The sequence below is a fragment of the Diospyros lotus genome, chromosome 13 (assembly GCF_014633365.1).
Source record: "Diospyros lotus cultivar Yz01 chromosome 13, ASM1463336v1, whole genome shotgun sequence".
NCBI lineage: Eukaryota > Viridiplantae > Streptophyta > Magnoliopsida > Ericales > Ebenaceae > Diospyros > Diospyros lotus.
Window position 1 is genome coordinate 8,211,326 of NC_068350.1, and position 26,596 is coordinate 8,237,921.

Sequence of the window (26,596 nt, forward strand, 5' to 3'; positions counted from 1 at the left end):
CAGGAAGTGCCTCGGAGTGAAATTGTCTAAAGAAAATTACATGGTCTCGACGAGCATTCCAAGTTAAGATTTATGGTGGCCAAAGAAATCGGATTAGGAACGGTTTTCGGTACAGCTAAAATACAGTTATTATTTAGGCTGCAAGACCGAATCGTCATAGGAAACTCCCGAAAAAAATCAACAGAATCCAAGGGAGGCTCCGATTTTGCGTAATGAACAACCCTTCAGTGGTTTTGAGATTAAACGACAGTTCGGTGAAGACACTGGGGCGAATTGTCCTTTTTGACTAAGTTTTGAATTATTAAATTTGAATTTTCAGTATTCTAATGCAATTTAATCGGTGTTTGAGGGCAGGGTTGTAATAAGAAAATTACCCAAGTAATATTATAATAAAATTTGGGTTTAATAAATAATTTCTCTTAATTTAAAGTGTAATAAATAGTTATATATACCTATATATACATATGCTCGTGCGCGTGGCCAGCTTCTGAGAAGCTTTGAATGACCAAGATTTGCTGCAATGGGAGAGATATTGGGAGCATAAATTGAGGAAAAAATATCTCCAAGAGACATGGTGTAGGTAGGACAGGATGATTTGGTTAAATGTATCAAGCAAAATATATAAATATATATACATATCCGTGCGCGTGTGCGCGTGAAAGAGAGCTTCTGTGAAGTTCATTTTGCTGCAACTTGAATTGTTCAAATGATGAAGTGATGGACCCTCTGCAAGATTTTCATGGTTAAGCGAGATTTGCACAAAATGGCAGCGGGATTAAGGGATATAGCAGCCGAATGTGAGAGATTTTGTTATTAATGTAATGTACTATATATATATATGCACCTTGGATAGCAAGCCATGGCTGCCTATAAATAGGCAAGAGAATCGGCCAATTGAGAGGCAAGCAAATGAGAGATCGAGAGAGAGAGAGGGGGGGAGAGATTGGAAGAGAGCTCGTGAGGGAGAGCGCTGGAGCCGAGGGGGCCGCTCAGAATGGCCAAAGTCGGCCATGGCAGCAGCAGCGAAGCTGCTATTCGGCAGCCATGGCCGACGACCAGCAAGCATGGCGGTGGTTCGAGGAGAGATGCAGCTCGCTGATGGTGGCGTGGTGGTCGTCAGAGGCTACGGAAGCTCTAGACGCGGTCGAAAGCAGCTGAGCCGCGGCCATGGCCGCAAGCTCCAGCAGCCAACGCGAGCAGGGGAGGCTGCTACGGGCGACGACAGTGAGCGGCTGGCTCGCGGTGATGGCGAGCTGGTGCGGCAGTGACCGGGGAGGCCGTCAACGGCGATCAAGGTGGCCGACGGCCGCGGGAAGGAGGGACGGCAGAGCTGTCTGTGCGCGTCCATGGCGGAAGAAAGAAGAAACAGAGGAAGAGGAAGAAGAAGAAGAGAGGGAGAAAAAAAGAGAAAAGAAAAAGAAAAAAAAAAGAAAATAGAAAAAATGATGGGAAAATTCTAGAAAAATCCTGAAAAATAGGAAATTATGTTTCGGTGATATTCCGGAGATTTTGGTGAGAAAAAAAATGGCTCGGGCACGCTTTTCGAATATTGCACGCAAATCGAGGAAATCGGAGATGCTAAGTTAAGGTGAGTAAAATTCTCTAAAAAATTTCAGAAATTTTAAAATATTATTTTATTTTCGTAGTGAAATATTTGAGAAAATATTCCTAGAAATATTTAATTTGGATTATTGAGGAAAAATAGGAAGAAATAGAGAGAAAATTAAAGAAAATACCAGAAATTATGAAAAAATAGGATTTAATATTTATTCAAATACTTATGGTGATTAGGATGCTTTGAGGTCAAAGTTGAGGTGTCTGGTGCGAATTTTGAGGTTAGCACGCAAATCGAGGCAAGGCACGAATTTCGAGGTAGCCCGATAAACTCTAAAAGGTAAGTGGTACTTTTTCAGAAATGTTTTCATCATATTGACATGCCCTGATATGTATCCATCACGTAGACTGCATACATGACTATGAAATGCATAAATACACGTTGATATCATCGATCACACGCATATAAGGCCGTAGGGAGTACAAACTGGCACCGCTGCCTTACCAAGGGTGCACCCATACACCCCGGCTTCGAAAGAGGTGGCCACTAAAATGGTAGGTAGCATGAGGGGTGCAGTTGACACCTACGATGAAAGACATTGCATACACTCATGACATAGCATTATGTACCCTTACTTAGATGGTTCATCATCTAACTTGGGTTCGCCCCTGGAATATTCAACGTTCCAGTCGGGACTTGCAGAGATGATTCCGAGATTGGTGATATGTAGTGACGCGAGACGTCAAGAAGCGAGTAAATGTACCATGTTATGTTGTAATATGAGTAGTTTAAGAATTATGTACATTGTATTTATTGTCAGACGCTTATGAATCAACTTTGTAATGAATGTCATGTCTAGTTATTATATGAATAGGTTCGATTCAGCTTCCGCTTTGTATTTATTTTCTAGTATAGATATCTCGCACTAGATAAGGTTTTAGGGAATTTCGGGATAATGTAAAGATAAAAAAAAAAAAAAATAGACCAAATTTCCTAAGGCATAACACGCCCTGAAGAAGTGGGCTGTTACAGTTTCGTTTTTTGGCCTAGAGAGAGGGGTGATTTGGGGCTGGGTTTTCATTGAGGCTTGGTGGTTTTATATTTGTGTATAGTTTTGTATTCTGTTTTGTAGATATTCCACTCACAATATTAGTGCAATTTATAACAGTTAAGGAATGTCTTAGACCATATATCTGGATGGTATAGCTAAAACAAGTCGATGAAAAACTGCAAATACCCATTATATCCAATGAAAGGTTGAAACATGTGGCCCCAAAGTACCAAGCCACCATTAGAACCCCTTTCTCCCATTAAAAGTGCAGGGAGACCAAAAAACTCAAGGAATAAATATAATGATGAACTAAAGAAAAATTGCAAGATAGGGAAATTGTCTAGGAAGGGGATGACAATGACATGCTCTGTTTGTAAGAGTTAAGGACACAAGACGCAAGGATGTCCATATAGGCAATCGAATCAGGAGATGCAAAATGTAAGTTTAATACTTTATTGTATTATCAAAACAATTAAAATGTAAGGTGTTTTTAACTTGTTATATTTTTATAGGCAAACATTGACGGAGCTGCTACTCAAGCTATTGACGAAGATAAGACTACAAATGGAAGTAAGGAGACAGGAAATATTAGAGTAAGACAAAATGTAATATAACTTTATCAATAATATTCTCTTTATCTTGTGTAATTAATATCATTAAATTAACCCAAACTTATGTAATTCATTTGCATGTTAGCTTCTTGATGAACTGACAAGAATCAAGGATTTTCTTAATAACAATGCCAGCATTATTGGAGCGTTCAAAACTAGAGGAGTTCTTCTACAGGGTTAGACAGGTTGACAGACAGATTTACAGAATGAGCGTTAAAAAACTAAAATACCCTTATTCACATTGCATTGAAATGTTAGCTGCTAACTCGATTGGTGTAACACATGTTGAAAGTATCAATGAGAATTCTGACCTCTTGAATTCACTAGATTGCAACATGGAATGTTGTCAGAGAGGATATTGTCATCACAAAATCCAGTGCCAACAGATCAACAGAGTAAGGTTACTACTGATCCATTAATGAATATTCTACAGAGGAACCTGACCCATGGACAATTCCAAGCACCAGGACTGCAATTTATGGGACAACCAAGTGTGACTACAAGACAGTTACTTAAGCAAGCCCAACTTCAAAAAGGGAACTCGAAGAGGAAAGCATTAGAGGTTTAACCATCATTTATCAACTGCAACTCTACTCCTCTATCATCTCCTGTTGTCAACACTCCACACCATCAACAGGAATATGTTCCCAAAACAACAAAAACGCAGATATTGGTTCCACCTTCAGGAAGCCTTCTATGGTTGGGTTTATTTGATTGAAAACTTAATTTTGGAGTCAATTGACCTAATTGAAATGGTTGGAGAGCTGATTTGAACCTTTTTCCAAAAATTTATAATCAGGTTACACAAACGTTGTTAAAAATCGAAAAGAATTGATATGAGCAGTTGTAATAGTTACAACATTGGAAAAATGTGACAATTATGATTATAAAAATTCTATCTATAACCGTATCCATAATTGAAAAACCATAAGCATGATTAAAATAATATTATTTATCAAAATATTCATAGAGGTTTGAATATGTTAGCATGATTTAAGGGTAATCCCTTAAATAATACGTATCATATAGTTATAGCTAGGCGACAAAAATTGATTATAGACGTGATTTTAGGATTAATTTGATTGTAAGCATCATTTTAGGATTGATTTGTTTTTCCTTTTTTTTGAAATCTCTCTCATGTTAAATTGAGAAGCTCTCTTTGCTCAAAACACAATTTTGAAGAAACACGCTCTTTTTTAATAATATGGTATCTAAGCTAAGGCTCTAATTATTTGATTCTATGCTAATCTATCTATTTGCCACATCTACTTGCCAAGCACCTTCTAAAATGGACAAATCTAAAGGACTGTTTACTTGTGAAAAAGCTTTTTATAGAGATAAAAGATTAAAAACTATGTTCAAATTGAATTTTTTTTAAAAAAAAAAATAGAGAATAGAAAACAAATATTTTGTTTTGTAAATTTAAACTAGACTTCAAAAAATATGTTGAAAATGGTTTCTATTGATTTCTTAATAACTTTTAACCATATTTTCTCCTGTATTTTCAAGAAAAAACACAATTTTCTATGGAAGAGCCCCTACTTTGAATCCTCCGAGCAACATATCCTTTATTGGTCTCTCATTTTCATCGCACATTCATCTACTTTAACCCTTATTTCGAAATATCACGGATCGTTTAGCTCTCCCCTTCTTATAGATCTCTCACAAATTGTGGGTCTCTTATTTTCTCATATCGTCGGCCTCTCTCCTCTTCTCACGAATTCTTTGTGAATTGTCTAGCTCTTCTTTTCTTGCAAATCATTTGTGAATTGTTAACCTCTACTCTTATTGGATCATCAGCCTTTCCTCTTCTCACAAATTTTCCGACTCTCCTCTCCTTGTAGATCCTTCGCTGTTAGCTTTTCTGTAGATCATTGGAGGGTTGTCTGCATCTCTTATTTTCAATTTTTGTTCAAATAGAAAATAATATAATTTTGAACATATTTTCTCATTTTCTGAAATCTAAAATTGATTTCACATTTAACAAAAAAATAAATTTTATTTTTTATTTTTCTCTAATTTTTTGTAAAAATAAAAATAAAAGATGAAAAATAAAAAATATTCTCCACAGGTAAACAATCCGTTAAACTTCTAAGTCACTATTTTGACTAGTTCCAACCACAATCTCCAGTTTCAAGGTATGTAAAGCTTTTTGATTGGGCGCAAGCTTTGGCACTTATATTGTATGTATTTAAGATTTTATATATTATATCTTAATATATGTAAAATATAAAATATATTTATAATAAATATTCTTATAGACATTTAATCTAGGAAATGTATTTTTAAGTAATTCAAATATCATTTAGAATTTGTATGACTATATATATTTAGTTGATGTACTTTTAGCTTAACATTTTTAGCTTATATGTACTTTGGATAATTATGAAAATAATTTTTTCAAATAAAATATTTTTTGTTATTAAAAATTTGTATGACTAAAATATATTTGGAATTATCGTTCTTGCGTGGTCTCCTGCCATTCGTGCTCTCAATTTCGACAGAGAAGATAAATCGCAGATAAAAGTTTTGGCTTGCTACGCTGAGTAAGGAATCAATATACTTATTAGTATGAATCTCAGTTTATTATGGTCTAACTACTTGATCTGTATTTTGAAAGTAACTAAAATATACTTATTGATTAAGAAATAAGAAAGAGATTATAGTGTTTGAGAGTAAACGAGAGAAAAGGGAAAAAGAGAGGGGATGAGAAAAAATAGAAAGATTGTTACAATTAATTTCATTAGTTGATGGCTTCATTTCGAAATAAGGTGTGATGGAAAAAAATGGCTTAATAAAGATATGTTAAGAGCAATTATTTATTGCATTATATCTTTAGTAAACCAAAAATGTATTAAGCAATAAATTAAGTGTAGAGATAAAATATATAAACTCAATGCCTAAATTGTATTTTTATTTTTATTTTATTTTTATTTTTATTATACTTTTTTGTAGTTTTTGAAATTCAACTTTGTGAATCATCCACCTATCAAAAAGACTATAAATGGGGAGAAGGAATTGTTATTTTATCATGATTATTCACAAAAGAATTATCTCCAAAATAATGCAATAATAATTAATATAAACTATTTATTTTAAAAATAACGTCTCTTGACATATAAATTCTAAACTGTTCTATAAAAATCTTTATATATATAAAAGTATGATAGTTTGCAAAAGAATTTTTTTCCTCAAAATTTCCATTAATTACTAAAAGTAGTCGTATTTAAATGCTTGTATTTTTTAATAAATTAGAGATAATAATTAAATTAAAAAAATTAAGCATGAGTTTCAAATACTATTTATAATATTTATTTATAACTTAATTTTAAACTCAATTAATCTTCTCATCAATTAATTCCTCAATTAATTAAAAATAAGTATTATTTTTTATCAATATTATTAATTAAAAATATTTATAATATTATTTTTAATTAATTTCTTAATTAATCCCTCAATCAATCTGTTGTTGCCAAAATACAACAATTAAAATTTATAATTTGGGGTCCACTCGAGCTTAGTGTTGAGTGAAGTTGGATTGCCGTAAGAGATGTCGCCTTAAGGGAAATTGCCGCTTGGATGCTCGCCGCAAGGCTTCGCCACTAGCCTCGCCACTAGCTCTACCACAATACCTCGCCACAAGTTTCCGCCACAAGCTTCCGCCACAAGGTTCGCCACAAGCTTCCGTCACAAGGTTCACCGCTAGATTCGCTGCTAGCTTTGCCACAAAGCTTCGCCGCAAGGCTTCGCCACAAGGCTTCCGCCACAAGCTTCGCCACAAGGTTCGCCGCAAGGTTCGCCGCTAGATTCGCCACAAGGCTTCGCCACAAGGTTTCGACCCTATTAATACTGAAAAAATGGGTTAGAAGGCTCGCGAGAATCTTTCCCGCGAAGACCCTCCGATGCCAAAGTCAGTCTCAAACTCTAATGAAATTGCTCACCAAAAAAAGAATAGTCAAAGTGTATTCAAGATGTCTGGATTTTACCAAAGTCGGAAGTCCTGTTCATTGTCTTCTAGCTGGATATTTATAGGGCGCAATTTTCAAGGGTGGCTGGTGTCGACACGTGGCACTTGCCGAGTGGGGCTCTTGGCTTTTTCGGGAGACGCACACCGCCGCAAGCTTCGGGGCTTGCGGCAGTGTAGGAGGTTGGGCTCGCGGCACACTTAGATTTGTGTTGCGAGCCTTGCTCATTTTGCGGCGAGCTCGCGGCAATTGCCGCGAGCTAACGGGATTGCGGCATTTGCCGCTAGCCGAGAAGTTGTCGCTAGCAAACGGGCGGGGAGGGTCTTGCGGCAGTGTGCTGCAAACTTACGGCACACTGCCGTGAGCCTATGATACGATTTAAGGGCTTGCTTAATTTGAGGTCTTGCGGCACTGTGCCGCGAACTTGTCACACATTGTCACGTTCTTTGCGTAACTTATTTGCTTAATTTCTTGCCACGATTTCTTTGGCACAACAATTGTCCCCACTCTTTTTGTTTTGTCTATGGACAAAATGAAAAGAGTAATAAATTTTACATAAGAGGGCCACACCGCCGCTAGGTTGGTCTTTACCCGTGGGGTAATTTTCCTTCCTGCCCAATGGTTCTTCCGGCACCCCTATAAATATTAGTTATCGCATGGCACCCCTATAATTTTACTGTGTCTTTCTCCGAGTTTTAGCTCCTTCTGCCGCGAGGTTTTTTTGTTGCCCCGAGCTTCCAGCGATTTGCTGCGACCCTGCCTTGGATTTGCCGCGAGCTTGCCACGAGACTTCCTGGCCATTGCCGCGAGTTTGCAGCGCTTGCCACGAGGCTTCTCGGTCTTGCCGCGAGCCTTCTCCCCTTTCCGCGAGGTTTCTCCACTTGCCGTGAGCTTCCAAGGAGTTGCGTGGCCTTGCCGCGAGTTCCTGCCTCTTGCTGCGAGCCTTCTTATTCTTGCTGCGAGCCTTCTTGTTACTTGCCGTGAGCCCTCAGGTTGCTGCCGCGAGCTTTCCTTGCTCTTGCCGCGAGGCTTCGCTTGTTGTCGCGAGTCTTTAAATTCTCGAGTGCTCCTAATCTCTTTAGTTGCCGCAAGCCTGCCGCTAGCTGTTGCCATTTAGCCTTCCGTTGGCTTTGCCACTAGTTTTTTCATTTTGCCAGTCTTTCACGTGAGCTATGTCGCCACTAGCCTCTTTAGTTCCTGCTTTCTTTTTTGAAGTCTTTTAGGGCCCTTCCCTTTTTCAAGTCTCTGTCTTCCAAAGATCATGGCACCTAAGAGTGTATACCTTCGTACCCAAGATCTTGAGGGGCATCCATGTCGACTCCTTATGGGTAAACGTTCCACTTTAACAGCTGACGATCTTGCCCAACTAATGAGCAACTATCGCGTTCCTTCCTCTTATCGTGCTAGGTTACCTGAGTCAGGCGAATCTTGTGCCGCCACTGTTTCAGAGGGATGTATGGCAGTTCACGAAATAAGTTTTCGTTTAGGATTTCGCCTTCCGCTTCATCCTTTCGGTGTAGAGCTCCTTCATCGAAGCTTTCTATCTCCAGCTCAGCTGCATCCCAATGGCTGGGCCCAATTAGCAGGTTTGTTTATCTTATGTCACGAGAGGGGGGTGTCTCCTACTATCTATCTTCTTCTTTCTTTTTACCGTTTCCGGCTAGGGCAGTCTCGCTATCAGTTGTATACACTTTATAGGGAGCATGTTGAGGATCGCTTGTTTGAGGGCATTCCACCCAAGGCTCACTACTTCGACACTCGTTGGTTTGTAGTAGATCCTCCACCGGGTACATGGTATGCCCCCAGAGGTTGGCGCTCTGACGATCGAGTGGCCAAGCCAATTCTTTCCTTATCCATCCCTGCTCTTCGGGAGCGATATAATGATGAGCGGCGTCAACTCTTGCGTAGAGGTCCAGTGAGCCTCCTAGACCTTCTCTCTGAGGACCGGTTGAGGAGGGTTGGCTGGGTACTCCACGCGGGAGAATCATCGAGGCGCACAGTCCCTTCGACGCTTCCCCTATGGCCCCCAGCCCTTCCGGCAACCGATGTCCAAGTAGAAGGAGGGGTCCTCACTCTCCAGGAGCGGTCTCCTCCTGAGGGTTTGGATCCTTCCGACCGCTGCCCCTTTCTTTCCTTCTCGTTTTTTTTTTTTTTTTTTTAGTTGATCTTAATTCACAAATCTTTCTACTTCTTGGTAGGTATGAGGCGAGCAATGCAAGCTTCTCGCCGGAGGGCGAACGAGGGAGTGACGCGTGACAGGCTTCCTCAGCCTATATCCCTCCCCCCTGAAGGTGTTGTTGCCATCCCAGAGACTCATGCTGTTGAGGGGACAGGGGAAACTGGTGAGGTACGGCGTCGTCATAAAAGGAGTCGACGTCAGCAGAGGGAGGCAAGTCCATCCACTTTCCAGCCGATCGTTGCCCCTACTCTTTTGGAACCTCCTGAGGGCGTCCCCTCGGTTCCTCCTCCAAGTACATATCCCCTTGAACCTGGTGAACTTCCCTACAAAGGGCACGACTCGATTGCCATGAGTAGGGCCCCTGATGATGCGGGGTACGTTGGCTATTTCGATGCTACTCCAGTGGTCCATAGCGGGCAAGAGATCGAGGTTACCTCTCGCCTTGACCAAGAGGCCATCAATGCAGGTCATGCTGCTGGTCGTGGGCAATTTCGCAGAGGGGTAGTTAACCCACAGCGTACTGGGCGTCGGGTTCTACACAATGAAGAGAGGTTACGTCTCCGAGGTTTAGAGCCCAGATTCGTCGAGCTCCCCCCACCAACTGAACATGCTTTAGATCTTAAAGAGGGTCGATGGGAACGAGGCAAGGAATTTATGACGCGCCCGGGGCTTTTGGATACGGATTCCATAAACATGCGCGAGGTTGGGGCACGTTTTTATATTCTACCATTCTTCCTCGAGATGAGGATCGCTATTTTCAGAACCCCCCTGATGACATGGATGATTTCGAACGCCACCTGGCCATTGTAAGCCCCCTCCCCCCCCCCCCTTTTTTCGAGGGTTGCCTGTTTAAATTTCCTTATGGCAGGGTGCTCAAGGAGCCGTGGTGGCAAATGCGATGAATCGGGCGCACATTGCAAAAGCTGAGGCAGAGATCGCTGAGTGGATGAACAAGTCTTGGCAATGGAGTGAGGAGAGACAAGTACTAAATATGAACATCCGGCACTTGGAGTCTGACATTTCGAACCTTCACACGCAAGTCGAAGGCCTCCAAACCCAGCTTCAGGGTCTCACTACAAGGTGCCAGTCAGCAGAATCAGAAACTCAAAAATGGAAAGAGAAATCCGTGGAGCAAGGCCAAGCGTACGAAAATATGGCGTCTTCATTTTCTAGTGCTCGGGAGGAGATTGTTCAACTTCGAAGATCTCTTGCCAACTCCGAGGATCAGGTGGCGCAGACTCGTCAGGAGATATCCAGTCTTGGTGAAAGCAAGCATCGAGAGATCAATGAGGCTGCTCGAGAGGCGGTGAAAGAGTATCAGCTTTCTAATGATTGCTTTCAACGAAAGGAGGCCTACGTCAGCTGCTTCTCCAAGCTAGGCTTTTACCTTGGCCGTAGTCTCCTGGAGTCCCAGCGTCCTGGGGAGTCATTTCCTGAAATGGTGTTTTAAGAAACAGCTTCGCTTGATCCTCCTGACTGGCGGAAGTATGAACCTAACTCATGTGACCCCGATGAGTATATAAGGGCAACCTTGACAGATGACCTGGCCAACCTGTCTGGTCCATGGAGTCCCTATGTACCTGATCAAGAGGATACCTCCAGGATTATAGAGGCTCTGCAAACGATTAGGCATGGGTTAGATGAACCTGATGGCGCCCCCCTGAGTCCGCTTCCTCCGGAGTTGGAGCACCTCCATTCTCGCAGAGGTGATTAGGCCATGCTTTTTTATTGAATTCCCATCTCGGTTATCTAAAATAGTGGCCCCATTTTTTATGGATGTCGAACTTTTGGGCCACTAATCTTATGTACAAAAGATTAGGTGTGCTTTATTTGTCACGTCTACACATGAGCTGTTATCACTTATTATATATATATATATATATTTCATTCCAGTATCTTTGGCACCTATCTACTTGTCATGGCGTTTTTTAAATTTTTCTTCCACTATTCTTTTGTCGGGACGCTCCTTGCTCTTTTTCATGTTCCGTGTTTACGAATCATAGATTACAAGAATTGTGGGGAGCCTTCTTGGGGGTGCTTGTTCTTTCTCTTACGAATTCGTCTGCCATAAGCAATCTAGTTTTGACCCCGAGTCCGATACATGATCCTTCTCAGGCATCCGAGTTTGCTGGGAGGCCTAGGCACCGGATCGACCAAGGAGTCGGATCTAGCTTAGGGGCATAGATCGGACTCAAACGAGGGATCCAGGTGAGCCTGCGGGCATCGGTGTCAGAATACTTGAAGAAACTATGTCGATCCGAGGTCATAAGCACCAGATTGTCTCTAGGCGACCAGGCATTTGGTGATCCCGGGATGGGTCATAGCGCATTTGCTGTTATGTCTTCTGTCTCTGTCTTTTAGGGTCGGTCCACCTCAGTGAATCTTGGTTTGACCAGTGATCTAGCACGAGATTCCAACCAGACATCCGAGTTTGCCGGGAGACCTAGGCGCCAGATCAACCAAGGAGTCAGATCTAGCCAAAAAGGCATAGCACCGAACTCAAACGAGGGATCCAGGTGAGTCTGTGGGCATAGGCATCGGATTTTCTGGCGATTTCGGGCCAATTCGCGGTCATTAGCACCAGATTGCAACTGGGTGACTCAACTCTGGTAAGAAGAATCAAGCCAGGATGGCCCTCTCCCCCCCTTTTTTTTTGGGGGGGGGGGGCGTCCATAGGGTCGATCTACCTTAGGGAATCCGGGTTTGACCCGCGATCCAACGCGGGATTCCTGCCAGACATCCGACTTTGCCAGGAGACCTAGGCGCCAGATCAACCAAGGAGTCGGGTATGGCCGAAAAGGCATAGCACCGAACTCAAACGAGGGATCCTAATGAGTCTGCGGGCATAGGCATCGGATTTTCTGGCGATCCCGAGCTAGCTCGCAGTCATTAACGCCAGATTTCCACTAGGCAACTTGGCCTTTGGGAGCGAGTGGTGCTTGAGCCATTGTACCTGCATTACATTCAATGACACACAAGCAGTCGGGCACAGAGATTTTACATGGTTCGGCTTATAGTTTTGCCTACTCCACGGGAATACAAGGGGTATATTCTTTTATTCGTTTGGGGAACATTATTACAATGAAAAGTTAGAGAGAATCCCGACCCTCAGCTGGATCGGGCAGCGCCTCTGGTGACAGGCTCGGTCCTGCCTCTAATGCTTCGCCTTCTTCACTGGAGTTTATGGCCGGCAGGGTCAGGAAGTACCTTTTGAGGTGCATGGTGTTCCAAGTTTTGCCCATTGTCTCACCTCGTAGCGTCTGCAGTATGCATGTGTTAGGTCCCAACATTTTTCGAATTCTATAAGGTCCTTCCCAATTAGGTCTGAGTTTCCCCTCCTCTCTAAGAGCATTGGTGATGGTTGTTTTTCTGAGTACCAGATCTCCTTCTTCAAACTTGCGAGGGCGAACCCTTTCATTGTAGTAGTTGGAGACTCTCCTCTGACAAGCTGCCAACTGTACCGCCGCCTTTTCCCTCAATTCGTTTAACAGGTCCAAGTTCTCCTGTAAACGATCCGAATTACCTTCTTCCCTGAAAGCCATGACTCGGGGTGAGCCAAGGTCCACTTCCACAGGGATAAGGGCGTCAGTTCCATATGCCAAGCTGAAAGGTGTTTCCCCAATGGGTACCCGACTAGTTGTGCGATATGCCCACAAGATGCTGGGGAGTTCATCGGCCCATCCACCTTTTGCCTTCTCTAGTTGGGTCTTTAAGCCGTGTAGTATGGTCTTGTTGCTTGCTTTGGCTTGTCCGTTTTCTTGGGGGTATGCTACGGATGCCATTCTTAGACTGATTCCCCATCGATGACAAAAAGCTCTGAACGCATCTGAGTCGAATTGTGTTCCATGATCTGTATTGAGTATACGTGGCATGCCGAAACGACAAATAATGTCTTTCCATACCATCCCTTCCACTTTCTTTTCTGTGATGGTTGCCAAAGGTTCAGCTTCTACCCACTTTGTGAAGTAATCTGTAGCCACCAGCAGGAATTTTCGTTGAGCAGATGCCATCGGGAATGACCCCAGTATGTCTAGACCCCATTGTGCGAACGGTAGAGGTTGGAATATCGGCTGGATGGGAGCCGGAGGCTTTACTGTCAGGGGAGCATATTTTTGACACTTGTCACAGGTTCGAACTTTCGTGGCGGCGTCTTGCCGTATCGTGGGCCAAAAGAAACTGGCTCGCAGGATTTTCCCAGCTAATGCCCTTCCTCCGAGGTGTTCACCACAGTCCCCCTCATGCACTTCTTCCAGTGCCTGTTGTGCTTCCCTTGGCCCAAGACATTTTAACAACGGTATGGAGTACCCTCTTTTGTATAATTTCTACCCAATTATTGTGAAACGGGCTGCGCTGGTTTTTAATCTCCTTGCTTCTGCGGGGGTTACTAGCAGTTCTTAGCCAAGCAAATATTTCAATATAGGGCTTCTCCAATCTTCGATCTCCGTAATGCAATGCACCGCGATGTCTTCCTCTCCTACACTAGGCTATTGGAGGACTTCCATGTGGATTAGGCGTCCGGGGGTGTCCCGGGCAGAGGCTAATTTTGACAGTGCGTCCGCGTGCTGGTTGAGGGACCTATTAATCTGAATCAGCTCGAAATGCCCAAACCTATGGGCGAGTTCTTTCACCTTCTACAGGTAGCGGGCCAGCACCGGCTCCCTTGCTTCGTAGGTACCTTGAAATTGTTGTACCACCAGCTGAGAGTCGCTGTGGGCTGTCAAGTTTTTTACTTCTAGTCTTTCTGCTAATGTCATTCCAGCAAGCAAAGCTTCGTATTCTGCTACGTTATTTGTACTGGGAAAGGTGAAGCGAAGCGAGTATTCTAAGATTTCCTGTTCTGGAGAAATCAACACTACCCCTGCCCCACTTTCTTTGGCATTTGACGCCCCATCAACGAACAACATCCATTCGTTATTGCGAGTTTCTTCAGTCGCGGGCGGGTGAGTGCATTCGACTATGAAATCTGCCAATGCTTGTCCTTTTATTGCCTTTCTTGGCTCGAAGCTAATGTCATACTCACTGAGTTCAATGGCCCATTTGGTTAGTCTTCCTGAACATTCGGGTTTCTGTAGAATCTGTCTCAATGGTTGATCTGTTAATACTACCACGGAGTGGGCCTAGAAGTAAGGTCTTAACTTCCTAGCTGTCGCCACCAATGCCAAGGTAATTTTCTCCGCGTAAGGATATCGCATCTCCGCCCCTTGCAATACCTTACTCACATAATAGACCGGGCTATCAACCTGCCTGACGAGAATTGTGCTCACCGCCTGATGGCTGACTCCCAAATACAAGTATAGTTTTTCTCCGATTTCTGGTCGGGTCAACAGGGGAATTTCTTTTAAGTACTCTTTCAATTCTTGAAAGGCTTTCTCACACTCAGGGGTCCATTGGAAGTTCTTGCCTCCTTTTAAGGCCTTGAAGAAGGGAAGGCTGCGTTCAGCATATTTAGAGAGAAATTTGCCCAAAGCAGTTAAACGACCTGTTAGGCTTTGAACCTCCTTCATTGAGATGGGGGACTCCATGTCGATTATTGCTTGCACTTTTTCTAGGTTATCCTCTATTCCTCTGTGAGTAATCATGTACCCCAAGAATTTTTTAAATTTCACCCCAAACGCGTATTTATCGGGATTCAAGCGCATATTATTCTTCCTAAACACGGCAAAAACTTTCTCAAGTTGTCCGGCATGTGATTCACCCTGCTTGCTTTTAACTATTATGTCATCTATGTAAGCCTCCATTACCTCCCCCAGCAAGTCTTTGAATACCTTGTTAACCATCCTTTGATACGTGGCTCCTGTATTTTTCAATCCGAAAGGCATCACTTGATAGCAGTATGTCCCCTTTTCTGTGATGAATGTTGTTTTCTCAACATCAGGTGGATACATACTGATTTGGTGGTAACCCGAGAAGGCATCCAGGAAGCTCAGCACAGCATATCCAGAGGTGTCATCGACTATCCTGTCTATCCGAGGGAGCGGGTAGGAGTCCTTTGGGCAAGCCTTATTCAAATTGGTAAAATCGATGCACACCCTCCATTTCCCGTTAGCCTTGGGTACCATCACAACATTGGCTAGCCATTCAGGATATTGGACCTCCTTGATGAATCCCGCATCGAGGAGTTTGTCTACTTCTTCTTCCAAATATCTCAATCTCTCTGGGGCAAGATGTCTTTTCTTCTGCTTGATTGGCCAAGCCCCCGAACAGACATTCAGTTGGTGAGATATGATCTCTGGGCTAATTCCAGGCATGTCGACAGGCGTCCAAGCAAATATGTCTGCGTAGGACCGCAGGCATCTAACGATCTCCTCTTTTTTCGGACCCTCTAGTTGGCTCCCCACCCGTACTTGTCTTTCGTTATCACCGGGGTTTAGAGGGATGGCTTTAAGTGTTTCCATTGGATGAGGCTTGTTAGCTTCAAGAGTTTGTTCGTTGATCATTAAAGTTTCTTCGGTCGTTTTTTCTTTCCCCTTGGTGCCTCTTGTAGAGCTCATGTAACACACTCTAGCTTGTTTCTGATTACCTCTTACTTGGCCCACCCCCTGGGGCGTAGGGAATTTCATTAACAAATATCCCAGAGAAATAGCGACTCTCATAGCGTTAATGAGGGAACGTCCCAGGATCACATTGTAGGCAGGAGAAAAGGTCTTGACTACCATGAAATTAACCTGTTGAGTGATCACTTGAGGGTAGTCTCCCAGTGTAATGGGCAACTGCACCGACCCAACCACTGGCACCGCCTCTCTTGTGAAACTGTACAGGGGCGAAGTGACCGTCTTTAATCGGTCATGGGCAACATACATCTTTTCGAAACAGTTCCAGTATAACAAATTAACAGAGCTTCTGCTATCTACTAGTATCCTTTCAATGGGATGCTTAGCAATGATGGCAGAGATAACTAAGGGATCATCATGAGGTAGCAGCACATCCCCCTGGTCTTCAAGTGTGAAAATAATGGGGTCTTCGTCTTCTTGAATCTTAGCCACCGAGTTTACGTGCAATGCCTGTCGCACATATGCCTTTCTGGCAGAAGAGGAATCGCCTGCTAAATTTTCTCCTCCTGAGATCATGTGTATTTTTTCCATAATGGGCTCATTGTCATTTTCTCCGACGCTCGGTCCTGCCTCTTCCCCCTTCTGATTGTTTCTTCCTCCTTCCCCCTGTCGGGGTTGCTGGTTTTCCCTTCTATTTGCGGCATCAAACTTAGGACAGGGGGGGCCTCCTCTGATTATCCCTCCTAGACCTATCTCCCATATTCTGTTGATTTTTTAGCTTATCCAATATAAATCGGTCAAGCTTCCCTTCCCTGATAAGCTGTTCAATTTGGTTGCGTAACTTCCTGCACTGCTCTGTAGTGTGCCCCATGGACTCATGAAATTTGCAAAAAGCCTCCATGTTCTTGCCCAGAGGCTGACTGGAATGTGGGGGAAAGTTAATGAGTCCTGTATGGGCAATGGATGAGAGGATTGCAGCTCTTGGCTCAGTGAGGGGGGTGAAGCTCTGAAATTGCATCTTTGGGGCCTCATCTCTCCTTTGTACCTTTATAGCCCGATCTGGTCCAACGTCGTTTTGCCTCCCTTTTCTTTTTCCTTCCCAATCTTTGAGGATTTCCATTTGGACAATAAATTGCTCTGCTCGGGCGAACAGTTTGGTCATTGAATCTGGCTCAGAAAATGCTAGAGATCTCCTGAGCGGGGCATATGTGGTTCCGTTAAGCAATGCCGAGGCTGCCAAACCGACTAGGACGTCCCTTACTTCCTGTGTGGCTGCTCTAAACCGCTCAGTGTATTGTTTCAGGGATTCATTGGGCCTTTGTTGCAAGCTCATTAAATACATGGCGTTCTTTTTCTTTGGGACATAGGCAGAGAATGGTTCTAGAAATTCTTTTTTTAGCTGTTCGAATGATTGGATATGTCCAGCTGGTAAGTCTGTGAACCATTGTTGAGCCTGTCCTGCCAAGGAGAGTGGGAAGGCTCGGTACCTGGTGACTTCGTCCCATCCATGCAACACAGCCATTGCCACAAAGTGTTGTACATGCTTCACAGGATCTTCCTTTCCTAGGTACACCGAGAGTTGCGGCAGCTTGAACCCTGGTTGCACCGGTTGTTTCTGGAGTTCCTCGAATAGAGGAAAACCTTTTGTAGGGATTTCTCTTGGCGTCATCACAACCTGTTTCTGCTCTAGCACTTCTTCTATGAGGCGTTTGACGTCGGACGCTCTGAGCGTTTCTTTTTCTATTTTGTTCTTGTGCGGAGACGGGACGCAAAGAGCTCTTGAGTGGGTGTTTTCTGCCGTTTCTTCGTACATGGGGGTTTTCCCTGGTCTCCTGTTGTGATTTTCCCTTGGGTCCGTTGTTTCCCAGATAGGGTCATTAGGCCTAGGAGTCCCAATTCTTATCCCTTGTCTTGGGGTCCTCAGGGGGTTGTTTTGGGACCTCCAGTGTTCTCCCCCGGCCCTTGTTTGTCCCATGCGGGGAATGTGGATGTCAGGCATTAATTCATGCAAGAGGGCAGTAATCCCCTGCAATCTTTTCATGCTCTCCTTGTTGTTTGTCTTTAACTCATCATTCTGGTGTTTTAGTTCTTCAAAATTCTTCCGCAATAGCTCGTAATCCGACAGTGGGACCGTGGGGGGGGGGGGGCGGCTATCCTAGAAGATTCCGGGGGCACTGATGTCGCCACTGGGTTCCTTCGAGGAATCGAGAACTGTCCCAGGGAGTGTTGTTCTTGATTTGTCGGTATTGGGGGCGGGACTTGCCTCCCTTGTCTGATCGCCTGTCTCCCCCACCCAACAGCGTGTATCTCCCCCTGCTCCGAGTGCTCCAAACCCCCAAACCCGATAGCCTGATTACCTTCGAGCATTGGAATGTTTCCCGAGCGCACCTCTTTGTCTAGATGATCTTCTAAAGGTGCAGGTACTGTAGGGTGTACTTGGCTGGGGTCTCTTGTCCTTGTGCGAGCGCTCCTACAGGTAGGGTTAGGCTGGTTTGCCAAACCAGTTGATCTTGTCCCTCTCGGCATCTCGTGTTAAGATTGGCTTTTTGTTGCCTTTCCCACAGATGGCGCCAAATTGTTGTTACCAAAATACAACAATTAAAATTTATGATATGGGGTCCACTCGAGCTTAGTGTTGAGTGAAGTTGGATTGCCGTAAGAGATGTCGCCTTAAGGGAAATTGCCGCTTGGATGCTCACCGCAAGGCTTCGCCACTAGCTCTGCCACAAGGCCTCGCCACAAGCTTCCGCCACAAGCTTCCGCTACAAGCTTCCGCCACAAGGTTCGCCACAAGCTTCCGCCACAAGGTTCGCTGCTAGCTTTGCCACAAAGCTTCGCCGCAAGGCTTCTGCCACAAGCTTCGCCACAAGGTTCGCCGCTAGCTTTGCCACAAGGCTTCACCACAAGCTTCCGCCACAAGCTTTGCCACAAGGCTTCGACCCTATTAATACTGAAAAAATGGGTTAGAAGGCTCGCGGGAATCTTTCCCGCGAAGACCCTCCGATACCAAAGTCAGTCCCAAACTCTAATGAAATTGCTCACCAAAAAGAGAATAGTCAAAGTGTATTCAAGATGTCTGCATTTTACCAAAGTCGGAAGTCCTGTTCATTGTCTTCTAGTTGGATATTTATAGGGAGCGATTTTCAAGGGTGACTGGTGTCGACACGTGGCACTTGCCGAGTGAGGCTCTTGGCTTTTTCGGGAGACGCACACCGCCGCAAGCTTCGGGGCTTGCGGCAGTGTAGAAGGTTGGGCTCGCGACACACTTGGATTTGTGTCGCGAGCTTAAGCGGTCGGGCTCGCGACATGATACACTATGTCGCGAGCCCGCGGGATTGCGGGATTTGCCGCTAGCCGAGAAGCTACCGCTAGCAAGCGAGCGGGGAGTGTCTTGCGGCAGTGTGCTGCGAGCTTGCGGCATACTGCCGCAAGCCTATGAAACGATTTAAGGGCTTGCTTAATTTGAGGTCTTGCGGCACTGTGCCGCGAACTTGCCACACACTGCCGCATTCTTTGCGCAACTTATTTGCTTAATTTCTTGTCCCGATTTCTTTGGCACAATACAATCAAAAATAAATATTGTTTCTGAAAAATATGAATAGATAACTTAAACTATTAATTAAATCATAGAAAATTATTCATTTATATAAAATAAAAATAATTTACATTTAATACTTATTATTCCAAAATAATTAGAGATCTCCTATCAAATATCTTGAAACTTTTTATTATCAATTAAATAAATATTATTAATAGAAAATTTGAATAGACAATTTGAATTATTAATTAAGTCATGTATAGATATATAATTTCTCAATGAATTGAAAATAAATTTTATTAATTAGAAATATTTATAATATTATTTTTGATTAATTCCTTAATTATTAAAAAATAAATATTAATGTCTGGGTTTTTAAATATTAATTAAGATTTAACAGATTACATTTGCGAGACTATGCAAGAAAATTAATACATAGTCAAAGAAAAATAAATCAAAATTCATATTTTTAAAGTTTTATTATCATTGTAAAAATTAAATTTTAAGATCAAAAATTAAAAATTTCAAATAAATTTTTAATTAACATTGAAAAATTCATATTTCCTCATATTTAGAAATTTTAATTTATATTTATAATTTATAAATAAATATATAATATAATAAATAATTTTATTTTAATAATTAATCAATCACTACCTTTAATTTAATGCAAGACCAATCCATGAATTTTTCAATACTAATTAAGATTTAAGTTATTGTATTTTTAAATTTAATATATAAATTTTTTAATATTAATTAAAATTTAATTTTTAAATTTATTACGATTACATCTTCGTTTCGTGTGTCGCACTGGTGAGCACTACTTTCTATAAAGTAACCGTTTCTAACAACAAGACCCATAGAATGAATTACCGCCGACCCCACAAGTAATTACCTAAATCTTCGGGGGTAAATCTGACCTCCCAACATTGGGCCAAAATGCATCTCCCCCTGCAACGCCCCCCTGTGCGTGTTGCAGAACTCTCGGTACGCCGCCAAAATCTTCCTCTCCGTCAGCGCCGTGATGTCGTCCCGCAGCTTGCTATGTGTAATCACGCACAAGGATTGCTTCCGGTACGCCTGCTCCAACGCCGTCTTGAATCTCCTCAGACACTCCGTTACTTCTTCCAGCGACAGCTCCGCCGATGGATTTTCTGGCAGCGATTGGATGACGTTGCCCCATGCTAGCAGCTCGTAGTTGGCCGCGAACTGCTTCACTTTGTCTTCGTGCTTCGCTAGCCAATCGTCCCCGAGGAGGTACTTGAGGTTAGACGTGCGCGCTGTGGTGACTATGTGTTGGACATTGTTGGCTAAGAAGAGGTAAGAGACAGAGGCGTCCTTGTAGTGCTCTGCTTTGCCGTCGAGTTTGCAGAGGAGGATGAAGATCAGCCACGCCAATCGGTTTGAATTCGCCGGTATCGGAGATTTGTCAGAGTCGGATGACTTCAGGTAGGACTCCGGCAAGAATGACGTCGCTGGCGGTGTGAAGTCCGCAACGATACCAACCAGAACATTGTGATAATCCGCGAGGTGAGAAAGGTGATCCATGACCTGAACTGTCAGATGATGAACTCCTCCTCCAGGAACCAGCGATTTGGATACTTCCTTCTGGAGCGTTGATTCATAGTCGGCTATCAGTGCCCGTATAGAGTCGCTAAGTTTGATTAGTGATGTGACGGCTAGTGATAGTACGGCGGAGGTGGATTCGAATGAGAAGATGGACTCAATCTCCGGCCGGTTTTGCCAGATTGCAGTGTACATGTCAAGCATACTAAATACCTTTTTTGGCGATTTCTTTTTGCTTTTCGCCACAAATTCGGGGAATCCAAACAGAATCAGTGCTCCTTCTTTCGTGATCTCTGAGAAGCATGACTCTCTGACGGAGTCAGACGTTGCGAACACGTGATCGCAGAGAATCCTCTCCCCAATGAATAGCGTCTTCATGGCAATCTTCACAGCATTCAACCAATTCTCGATTTTCAACTCCATCACGGCCCAATCCATCTTTTGAATCTGCGAAGAGCTTATTCTCTCAACTCCGAGTCGGTATATACCTTCATCGACAATCGACTTTCGTATCTTCTTATATATCTTGATGCATTCTTTTCCATAACCAGATGACATCATGCAGTCGGCGATCAATCTCAGATCAGCCATGGCAATGGCCGAAACATGCTCGGTTTCCGAGACACAGTCTCCTGCGATTTGAATCTCGTCTCCAGACCCACCGTCGTCCTCATCGTCCGACGTGCTCGCTGATCGGGTCGAAGTGATCGACGATCCCACCGAGACTGATTCCCGATCCAAGTGAGCTCGATTCATGGATAGAATCTGGTAGAACTCCTTCTCAAGTCGTTTCATGGCAATCTCCATAAGTTTCTGACCGCGTATCAGTTTCTCCTCATGCGGATCTACTTTAACCAAGGTCTGCATGGCTTTCTGCAACTCGTTAACACAGCTAACGAAGTCTCTTGCTTCTCTGCCGTTCTCGTAGAAGAGAGAAGTAACTTTCGCGATGTTCGAAGCTTCAGGGTTCCACTTCGCGATCATCGACTCCGCTTTTGCAAGACTTAGCTCCATGGCCGCGTTGGAGAAGCTGCGTCCGGGAGCCGAATGGCCGGTTCCTGAAGGTGAAGACCAGATCGATTTGGAGGACGATGAGCCCTTGGAGAAAGACAAAAGGCTTCTCATTCCTTTTCTGGACATCGAGCTCTCTTAGGACTCTATCAACACCACAGATAAAATCAATGTCGACTTTATACTTCGTGTTGGTCTTGCTAGCATGAATATATATGTCAGTACTCCCCTTTGGGAGAGAAAGGGGGGCATTCGGGGGGATATGTGGCCAGTGGTGGGAAACGGGAACTGTGGTGTGTGTTGAAAAGTTGAAGCTCTCTGGATGGAGGCATGGGATTGAACTTTCTGGGTCCCAACAGACCAGTACACGCGGTACTCAGGGTACGTGTTGTCACGTTACGCTGCCCAATATGATTTAACTAATTTTCTTCTCTGGTAAATTACGTGCCTTCTAAGTATTTTCTCCGTCATTCCCGCCTCTTTCTCCTCTTTTTTAACTCTTTCTGAAGTGTTTATGTGTTTTACATTTATTTTCATAATTTTGTGGTGAAGAAAGTTTAAGATAGGCATGAAAGGAAGAAGTTTAAGAAAAGCTCTTCAAGAGCGTCTCTCGGAGACACCCTTTTCCGTCAAAGAGTATATCCATTCTCCTTGGATATTTTTATCTGAAAATCCAGAAGAGATGATTTCAAGGGATACAGATACTCTTTCATCTATAAATTTTAATTTTTATAAATAAGAAATGATTTTTTCTATTAAATTATGATTAAAATATTACACAAATTATATTTTTTTTGATTTTATATATTTTTTATAAAAACTAATTTAAGTATCATATGACTCGCATAAGAGATATTTTGCATCCCTAACTGTCTTTTATTTTATAGGTCTTTCGAAAATTAAAGATTAAAAATAAATATTCTCTCACAATTATAAATTTATTATTATACCATCCCAACAAAACAAAACAAAAAAAAATTACTATAGCATAATTCACCTTTAAATGCAAAATGTCATATAAAATATTAAAATTCTATGTTTTGAGTAATATTTTCGTTTTAGTTATAAATGAGTCAGTCTGTAATTAATAAATTTTCATAAATGGAAAAGATGAGATATGTTAAACATATTTCTCACATCATTTCTTATGGACCAAACCCAATTCAAGGACTAGACCCAATTCAATAGGTTGGTCTGATCGTCTAAAGTCCAGTAGACTTAGTCTAGTTCGTCAGGGCAAGCTCATACATCATTGAAATTCGAGTTCAGATCACGGAACCAAGCAAGCTCCTAGCTAGTTCCTAGTAAGGCTTCCAACGAGCTCTCGGCGATATATCCAACGGGCTTCCAATAATGTTTCTAGCTCATTGGCCTAACCGTTCAGCTCGCCAATCAAACTATTAAGCTCGCATAGCAACAAGATTGCTGAATAACCAATTCCCTCGTAATACGGAACTCACTCCCGATTTTATGCAAATAATAAGGACATCTTATCCCCCATGATATCATCTCTACATTTTTGTATTTTATACAAGTGTAAACACCTCTCACTATAAATAGAGGTCAAAAACACCACTGTAAGATAGACGACTAATAATACCATATTGTTACTCTGCCGGAATGTCCATAGAACAGTCATGGAATAAGCATTATTCTGTCCGAATCACATAAAAATTTCCTTGCGTACGTTCTATTTTATTCTTCCTCCTTGCATTTCGGCTAATTTACTCATTGCAGGCCTATAGATCACGGTCGGCTGAATCTGAACGTCGATAAGATATGTTATGGGTATTTATCAGATTATTCCTTATGGGCTAGACTTGACCCAATGGGCCGACCCGATCACTTCAAGCCCAGTAGGCCCAAGTCAAGCTCATCAGAACAAGCTCACACATCGCTGAAACCCTAGCTCAAATCTCATAACCAAGCGAGTTCCTAGTAATGTTTCCAGCGAGCTCTCAGTGAGACACCTAACGAGCTCCCAACGATGCTTTTAGCTAGTTGGCCTAACTATTTAATTCGCCGATCAAACTATTCAACTCGCATAACAACAAGATTGTGAAACAATCTAAGATAGGGACCCACCTTCTTTATATGAGGCATTCCAAATCCCTGATAATGCGGAGTCCACTCCCGATTTTATAGAGATGATAAGGACACATTGTCCCCCATAATATCATCTTTATACTTTTGTATTTTATGCAATTGTAAACACCTCTCACTATAAATAAGGGTCAAAATACCATTGTAAAGGGGATGAAAAAAGGAGAATGACATATTGTTACTCTGCTGGAATAACCAGAGAACGGTTGTGGAGTACTAGACATCGTTTTGGCCAAATCACGTAAAAACTCTTTGTGTCCGTTTTATTTCGTTTCCTCCTCTTTGCATTTGCGTTCAATACCTCATTGCGAGCCTAAGAATAAACGGTCGGCTAATTCTGAACGTCGACAAGATATAATTTATGAGTTACTATTTTATAAGATAGTGTTTGTTAAGCAAGATATAGACAAAAAAAAATAGGATATAGAAAGTATTCTAAACAAAAATATTTTTTTTTTGTATTTGTTAAATTTATCTAGCAATCATTGACAAAGAAGTCACGTGACTTCTTATATAGAGCTGATCAGATAAATTTATCTCTCTTCCCTCTAGATAAATATATTTTAGACTTTACAAATAAGAAAAAATGACTTATATATCTCTCAATACATTTCAAAAAATTTAACAAACAATTTGATCAAAATCTTGAAATGTTTCTCAACTTTATCTTGATTATTTCATATCTTAATTTAAAAAATATTCTAATTTTATCTTAACATTAATAATGGTTTTATTGAATTTTAATAATAACGGTGCCAAACTAGAACCAACTAAGCAGAATGTAAGAGAAGCAAAGTCTAAAAATCACAAAACTTAAAAACACCAAATTTGAAGACACTTAATAGAATCATTTGCCACTAAATTTCACCCAGTGACATTATCCCACTATTTCTTTTCTTTTTTTGTTGTAAATTTTCTCCCCTATTTTTCATTTTCCACACTCTTTTTTAGGTCCAAAGCGATCACTTTGTTGAAGTTTAATGATTATATATGTATATATATATATATATGCTAAATACAGATAAGTGGTGAGATAATAGATATCTTATGTTGTCTACGTTAAGTGCGAACTTGAGAAGAGGGTGTGTGAGTCCCATCTCCTATAAAGCTTGAGTGTGATTTTGTTCATTTCTTTTAACGGGGTGAACGTACCCTATCTGTGGGGGTTAAAAAAATAATCATGTTTCAAAAAAAAAATTTATTTTTAGTTATTTTTTAAAAAAAAATCATTTCCAGCCAATCAAATAAATTAATTGTTGAAAATAGTCACTTTCCAATTTTAACTCTGTTAATTATTTTTGTAAGTCTGTCATTGTTTAAAAGTTCTAATCCATCCAATTTTGATCCTGTCACATTTTTAGTTAAATTTTAAAAATAATTTTTTTTTAAACATAATTAATTTTTTTAAAACCATTTTATAATTTTTTTTCAATTAAGGGATTATTTTTTTAACCCCCACTGACGGGGTTACTTTCACCCCGTTAAAAGGGGTGAACAAAATTGCACTCATAAAGCTCACGCCTCCCTCTCAATTTACTTGTATAGAATAAATATTACGCTGACGAAGATAATATAACATTTTGAGTGAATTAATTAGTTTAATAATTTGTTTAGTACAATTATGAAAATCTTTTTATTAAATAGTTTGAATAATAATCATTATCTATAAATCTAATTCTATCATAATTTATGACATCAAATCTTGTATTTTATCATTTTTTTTCAGTACCGTGAGTTTAAATGAATTTAAAATTTCATCCCATGCTCAAAAAATCGTTGGATGTCCATCTCAGAATAATTCTTGACGATCAAGAATAATATTATTGATATATTTTAAACTATAAAAGTATATTAATGACAAAAATATTCATCATCAAGTATGTAGAGACACGTGAGATATATAAAAATAAATAATATTTTAATTATAATATTTTTGTATGTAATTCATGATGTACATCTAACCTGTTTCGGCAATTAATTATATCACGGGGAAGTGTCGGGCGTCTGTTGATCGTGTCCACACTCTGAAGTCGGAGCTATCAGCTGGCATCACCATCTTTGTCCGGCCGTACGATAGTTGGACACCCAATTGAAACCCACTTAAAGGTAGACTCCGCGGTGGAATGAAATTACAAATATGCCATTCCTTTCAAACTTGATTTGAATGTTTACATTTTATTTCAAAATAACAATATGAAACAATGCCAGAATAGTATTTAAACGCAAGAAGATTTAAGATTTAAGGCTGACGTTAATTAATGAATATTTAATATATTTTATATTTATTATTAACTAATACAATATTTAAATATTAAAATAAAATATATTAAATATACTTTAACAAATATTATATACAAGAAAAACTATATAACCAACATCTTAATCCCATTTGAGGAGAATTGAAATTAGTAAGCATTCGATTGGTTAGATAAGTTCAAACTGAATAAATTCAATTTTTTTAAAAAAATCAAACTAAATTGATTGAATACTCGCTTAAAATGAGAAAATCAAAAAAAAAAAAAATTA

The 26,596-nt window shown here is 41.4% G+C and overlaps 1 pseudogene; it reads right to left on the minus strand.

Annotated features, from left to right (window-relative positions):
* Positions 1–20,119: 20,119 nt before the first annotated feature.
* LOC127788274 (exocyst complex component EXO70H1-like) lies at positions 20,120–22,222 on the minus strand (annotated as a pseudogene).
* Positions 22,223–26,596: the final 4,374 nt, after the last annotated feature.